At 42.6% G+C, this 7,170-nt stretch overlaps 1 long non-coding RNA gene across 1 annotated transcript; it reads right to left on the minus strand.

The window, feature by feature from the left end:
* Positions 1 to 1,082: 1,082 nt before the first annotated feature.
* Positions 1,083 to 5,622, minus strand: LOC119400842 (uncharacterized). Its single transcript, XR_005185272.1, has 3 exons — positions 5,603 to 5,622; positions 4,565 to 4,583; positions 1,083 to 1,232 (listed from the first exon to the last, which is right to left on the minus strand). It is a non-coding gene; the product is annotated as an uncharacterized LOC119400842 (long non-coding RNA).
* Between the last annotated feature and the right edge of the window lie 1,548 nt (positions 5,623 to 7,170).

The following is a 7,170-nucleotide window of genomic DNA, read 5'->3' on the forward strand; positions in this document are numbered from 1 at the left end:
CAATTCGCTTAAAAAGCAACTCAAACAATCTCTAAAGTTAAGATACCTTGCCAAGTATCTTGCCATTGTACATTTGCAGCCTTCGTGCTATAGCTACGTCTCTGCCATGTGCGCTGGTTGTGCAGTATCCTCGCTTGCTGAAAATCTAGTAATTAATTTTAACCGCCAAGCTTTTAAAGCTGGAGGTAAAACGTCGAGGCAAAAGTCACGTGACTGGTTGTTACGTGATATCGCGTGAGCTGTTACGTGATTTTGACAGGGAGATACCACATGATTACCTGCCCCGTGATGTTACGTGACTTGAGTGTCATGACTAGTTGTTACGTGGTTTATGGTAGGAAGATGTCACGGGGCTAGCTGTTACGTGATTTTGGGGGGAACTTATTACATGAGTGGCAATACGCCATGTTACGTGTTTTTAGTCACTTGACTAGTGGTCACGTGATGTTACGTGTTTGTAGTCATGTGACTAGATGCTGAGTGATGTTACGTGGTTTTAATTATGTGAATAGTTGTTCTTTGAAGTTACGTTATTTTAGTCACGTGAGTAGTTACGTGATGATACGTGATGTTTACTCATTTGAGTGTTGTTACGTCATGTTAAGTGGTTTTTAGTCACATGACTAGTTGTTACGTGATGTCATGCGATTTTCGTCACGCGACTAGATGCTGCGTGATGTTACGTGATTTTGTGTCACGTGACTGGTTGCGCGATGTTGCGCGCTCATAGTCCCGTAACTCGTTGTTACATGGTGTTACGCTATTTTTCGCCATGTAACAAGTTTGCCCATCATTTGCCCACGCCGGAAAAATCAGGGCACGTGTTGTGGGTGCGAAGTAGACCTTTAAGACGATGAAGCGAGTGCGCAACAAATAATGGTGATGATAATTCCTGCTCGCACTACTCGCTGCTGCAAAAAGCTCAAAGAGCTCCTCTCTTAAAAGCGCGAAACAATAAAAAAGGATGTGCCGTCAGTCAATCTAACTAAGCAAATCCATGTGTGTTATGTAGCAAATAGTCGACTGCTGTTGTGTATTGTAGTGCGCGTTTGGTGTTATTGTACCTGTGGTAGTGGGTGGCGGTGACGGTTGCGGCGACATTGGCGCGGTGTTGGACGTGGTTGCTGGAGTTGTTGATGGAGTCTGGCCTTTGGAACTGCTGCCGCCTGTATAAGGGGACTTTGTACCATGTCTGGCGCCATCTTTCTTGTTGTCATCTGGTTCACCACCGTCTGCGAAACAAGGGTTATCTTAAAGCAATGTCAAACCGAAATCTCGTGAAGTCTAGTAGTATCTTTTGAGCCGCTCCTGCCTCGCTGTTACCCTTACTGTGGCCAAACAATTTCTATAAAATAGCATACATCACGGTAAAATTACCCTAATTTGCAACGTTTTTATTATCCTACATTTTACCCTACGCCTGAAAACTGCACAGTGCAGCAATAATAAAGCAGAGACTATACGTCACTGTAGCACATGCAGATGTGTGGTGGTGTTGAAGTCTGTAGCGACTTCAGTGGTTTGCAAATTACTTTCGAAGAGAGAAAAAAGAATATCAAAGACAACAGATGAGAAAAGAAAGCGTTCTGGTATTTGTATGGGAGGAGCGTCGACTCACAGTTGAAAAAAAAAATACTAGGAGACTCATGAGCAAGTATACCGCTGGTAGTGTGAGCGACACGGTAACAAAGAGCATTAGGCGAAACGTCATAGATGGAGAAAATACATACTGGATAGCAGCGATGGAAAGGAAACCAGCTCTGAGTTAAGTACCGAAGGGGTAAAGACGAAATAAGCCGTGGAACATTTTACAATAATTCAAGAGGAAGTGCTTTGCTACTTGAAAAGACGTTAGGTTGCCTTATAAAGCATAGAGTAAAGTCTACATTATGTTAAAAATAGAGATACAAATGCGTGGGGATGGTAAGGAAGCAACGGATCATGTTTACACTCGGATGTATGCTAAGACTCTAGCCAACGTGAAGCCTGCGGTTTTATGGACTACAATGGAAAGATAAAACGGGTCGGCAACAGAAATAATTAAAAGGCGACCGGCGGATTCGTGGCAGAAAAGTAGGGGTGTGAATTTTTAAGGTATTTGTAGGAAGGGAACATTAATTTAATTGGACATGCTTGGCGGCAAAGTAATAACAACAACAACAACAACAACAACAACAATAATAATAATAATAATAATAATAATAATAATAATAATAATAATAATAATAATAATAATAATAATAATAATAATAATAATAATAAATAAATAAATAAATGTTAAGCTTGGTGGAGTGCAGGTCGGTGCCCTGTCAAAAAGGGGGATGCTCTTATCGTCTATTCATTCACTGTCATCGAAAAAAATTGCATGGTTCCTAACGCATTCGCCTAAGATAACTGAAAGGCGAATGTCAATTTCTTTTTCTTCTCCTTCTGAGTCAGTGGTATTTGTCCCCCAGCCCTCGAAAGATATCTGCACCTAGCGTGGTTTTGCAATGCCTACGAGATCGGAGGCGTTGCAAGCTTTCAGCACCTCGCATGCCTCCGGGATGAGCCCACATATGACCAAATGACGATGTCATATGATTACAAGAACTTGTTGGGCTAGTAGGTCACTTGTCACAATGAAGAAATTCGCGCAACTTAGCACTGACTTGAAAAACACACTGAGCTTCACACACGCTTCCACTCAAGCACCCCCCTCCCCCGCACACACAGCGCTGTGTGTGGGGTGTGTTCTTGAGTGGAAGCGTGTGTGAATGTGTGTTTTTCGAGTGAATGCCAAGTTGCGCCGAATTCTTTATTATGTCATGTGATTACGCCATCATGTTGCGGCACAATATGATGTCACACTGACGTCACTATGGCTTCACGATGTAGCAAATTCTGGCAATCTGTGACGTCACGATGACGTCATGAGGTGATGTCGTTATATGGTTGTGATTTTTTGCATCACTAATGCTGACTCTGACGGTCACGTTTCGCGTTTGATCAGGCATCTAAGACTTTCGCATTACTAATTGGAGTCGAGCGCGGTCGCAAAATTTTAGGACCCTTCGCGCAATGAACGAATCGGAGACGACGAAGAAGTAAAAAATGTCAGACTTTTGACGACCTGCGGCATGTTTCTTTTGGGAACCGGTCAAGCGTTTGTGAGCCATTCCACCCCGCTAAAGTGGATGACCTGCGAAGCTGTGTAACAAACAGCTGTCTAACACTGCGTGACCTCTGGGTCGTCTGTTACACGCATGACACAGAGATCACACGGAATTCTGAACAAAGAGGCTAACCCATTCGTTGTGTAGATGAGTAGGTCATTAATTTCTGTTCGCGATGCTGGTTACGATGGCCTAATGGTCGCTATGGTACACACGGATCGGCTCGCGTAAAATCTTGCACGCTTTCTTACCCCGAGTAACATCAATGCACGAGTGGCGTAGGCGACCGTGGCGAATGCATGTATCTGGGATTTATTTTTACCATGTGATATTTTGGGAAATATATTTGAAACGGCGCCCCAAGAGGTATGTCTCTGTAGGAATAAATGTAGATCGAAAATACTGCATTCCCCACACCTGACATTGCCCAGAATGCGGCTGCAACACTGGCGATGAGAAGGCCGGCAAACAGCACTGCGGCGACAATGAGCAGCGTATTCTTGTAGCTGTGTAAGAAAAAAGAATGACATTAGTCATCTGCAGAAGTGTACGCATCTTGGTTGTTTAACGAATTGAGCTGAAGTTGCGCAATTTGAGATGACAAATGCAAGGACGCACAGAGGGTACGACACCGCTGTCGCATGTCTATTTTTGCAGTTTTTTACAATAAAACGGTGCAGTGCACGGTAAAAATAAAAGGACAAACCAGCACGTAACATAAAGCGTCGCTCACACAAGCGATCTGTTAGTTATTGATTCGCTCTTTAGATGGATGGATGAAAAACGTTATTATGATCCCTTAGGGTGCGCTGTAGTCCTTGAGCAGTCACTCGAAGTACTACCACATGAAAATATTTAGTAATCATACATTCTGGCGTTTTACGTTTTCAAACCACATCGTGATATTGAGGGGCGCCATAGCGGAGGGCTCCGGAAATTTAGACTCCCTTTGGTTTGTACCTAAATCTAAGTGGACGGGTCTCAGGCATTTTTGCCATCTCCGAAAATGCGGCCGCCGCGCCGGGATTTCATCCCGCGGTTTGCGGGTCAGCAGACGAGCATCATAATCACTTGATCACCGCAGTGAATTGCAGATATTTAGCAGCCTAAGGACTGCCTGTTGAGATGTACAGGATTTGTTTACGCGTTCTGATAAAGCCATGATTTTGTTCCAGGTAATACCGTCAGGTCAATATCAGAACAAAAGTGCAATGGTACCAACTTTCAGGCTAAGAAAATTATGGTTTATGCTTAAAATACACAATATTTCATCCTTGAACTGGTAGATTGGATCAGCGTTAAGTGTCCATGTTTATTCATTACGCTTAGTTAATTTTTGCTCTCTAATAGAGCGGCGCAAAATTCACTATTGATGAATGGCTGGTATGTCAAATTCGTTTGTAACTTACTCGTCTTCTTCGTGCTTAGCTGAAAGAAGAAAAAATTAAATTTCTTCAGAAAAGTGTAACGTACTCGCATTGACGTTGACTGTAAAAAAAAAAAAACAAGTTGCTTGTGATTGCTCTGTATGTCCCGCAACATCGTTGTCACGTTGGTGCAGGAGAACACAACTCACAATAAAACTTTTGTATTGAAGACATTTGTGTAGTGCTACATTTAAAAATTAATTGAGAAACCTTTGTTAATATCCGAGCGTTGCGAATTGTAAATAAATATTCTGACGTGCTCTATTTGGCTCAGAGCAATACTGCTCTAATTGGAGACGCGTAGTGCCTATCTTTAATCTTTTATTATTTGGTGCCTCTTTAACTGAAACACCCTGTATCTATGTTTTCGCTACGCTGAGTTCTGATATATTTATGATACACATCGGGTGAATCAAGGAGTAACATTATTTAATCACTAAAAAAGCTAAAAAAGGTGCTCCCCAAGCCATTTTTCATTTTTTTAGGCATGTAATATTTTTGCGCAGAAGAACGAATGTGCAATGTTGGTGCTAGTTATCTGCGAAATGGCGCCACAATGGTTTTATTCAGAAGTATTAAAACTTAAAAGAGCGTTAACACCGAGGCGATTGCACTTAATGTTACAAGGAACTTACTGCGTGATTTACCATTCATATTGAAATTCTTCAAAAAGAACTCAAAGCAATCAGATGCAAGAAATGGCACTGGATGTGCGACTACCACCTTACTCCATTGCTACTGATTGCCATATGACCCATACCAAATATTTACGTCTCAGAGGCTTCTAGTGATGCTATGGGTTTACTGCATTACTCATGTTGCAGAAAGGGAAGAATGCCAATAGAAATGCTGGGTAATAACCTGAACCTTACGACGTCGTACATAACAGGATTCGGGGTTCTCAAAACATACCAGGCAGAAGCTATTTTGATTGTGCGTTTAACATAAAAATTGTAGTATTGTAGTTGCACTTGCTATGTCCACCTCAATTTTGAGAAATCCAGATTACAATCTACTTACGCTCGATTCTGGATACCTCAGGTCCAAGGTCTTCCTCACTTTCTTCTGTCATGCTCTTCTAAAGATAAAACGAAAGTGTGAACAATTTATGAACTGCAGTGACGGGTGTCCACACACTATCTTTGGATGTGCGGCAACACGATAGACTGCATAAAAAATCAAGCCCTTATCAGACGCAGCTTCGAGTTGGATTACATTAGAGATAACAGCAACTGGAACAAGCAAAGAAGACATTTTCGCAATTCAAAAGAGCGAAGCCAACACTTCACATAAAGGATCCTTTTCTAACGACAAATTCAAGCTGGCATTTTACATAGAAGCAGCCTCCAGTCACAAAACCAAATGACATTTTTAAAATGCTATTCATTTGTTCGCCACAAATATTCTCGCAACAGCTGTCTTAAAGTGAAGGGAATTATTTTTAAGCTGGCCGCTGTACAATGAAACGCATGGCAGGGTACTTGTTTTTGTAGCGGTCTACCATGCTGCAGAGGGAGGCTCTTTTCGGTATACTCTATAAAATTTACTTAATAACGCTCTTATATTCCGTAACATATTGTGAATTAGTTCATCATAATCTATATGATTACGTGAGCTTAAAAAAGTGAAAAACGGCCAATGCTTTGCAGTCGAGTAGTTGTTCCGGCACACCTGTCTGCGAAGCTTGTTCTACTTGTAAAATGACATGGGAACACAGCGTTCAATTTGTTCTCCAATATTAAAGAGCTGCTCGGCACAATAACCTTGTAACAGTGAGCAAATACGCCAATGGAAATATCGGGCGGATAATGACAATAAAGAGGCCGGCGAATAAATTAACGTTGTTAGAGATTTCAAGGGATATTTCACAGATACATTCAACCAGATGAGCGATCATGGGTCATTGATTCCTGGGGAAAAACAAAGGAGAGCTATAGTCGAAGTATAAGACATACGTTGCAGCTCCCTATATGATGTTGTCGTGAATGGCGTACAATGTACTGTAAAGCCAGGTACTCTGCCTCTTCATGAAACAAAGAATGTTAAGACAGATTGTAATCACGTAGGTTCTGCTAAACAGCTATTTTCTCTGCTCATGCGCAACAAATGTGATCTGAAAACTGCTGTCATCTTACCGAGCATAGTCTTCTTCTTCTTTTGCTCGTGCTGCTGCTTACTATGAATTATTCACGCGAATTGCATCGAGCCGCCGTTCCGTAATGATTAATGTATTTGCCTCGATAAATGACGTATACCCATCAGGGCGAATGCGAGTCCACACTGTACACGAACAAGTGATTAAAGGAAGCAAGCCGTGAGGCTAAAAAATATTACACCATCTCCCGATAAAGGGGACCATGAGGCGATGCGAAGCCGGCGCACTTGCACGATCTCGTTCTGTTGGCGCTCGTTGGGCATGCTACCGACCTCGCGTCGTGGAACGGGAAGAGGAACGCTACGCGCGTGGTGTCTTCCCTCTAGCTTGGCCGTTAATTCTCACAGGGCGAGCGGGGACGCGGTCGACAGGTGAGCGAGAGGGATGAGCGTATGACAGGAGAGTGGGAGGGGACGCGCATGCACTGGCGCTT

This window comes from Rhipicephalus sanguineus, chromosome 7 (genome assembly GCF_013339695.2).
Source record: "Rhipicephalus sanguineus isolate Rsan-2018 chromosome 7, BIME_Rsan_1.4, whole genome shotgun sequence".
NCBI classification, from domain to species: domain Eukaryota; kingdom Metazoa; phylum Arthropoda; class Arachnida; order Ixodida; family Ixodidae; genus Rhipicephalus; species Rhipicephalus sanguineus.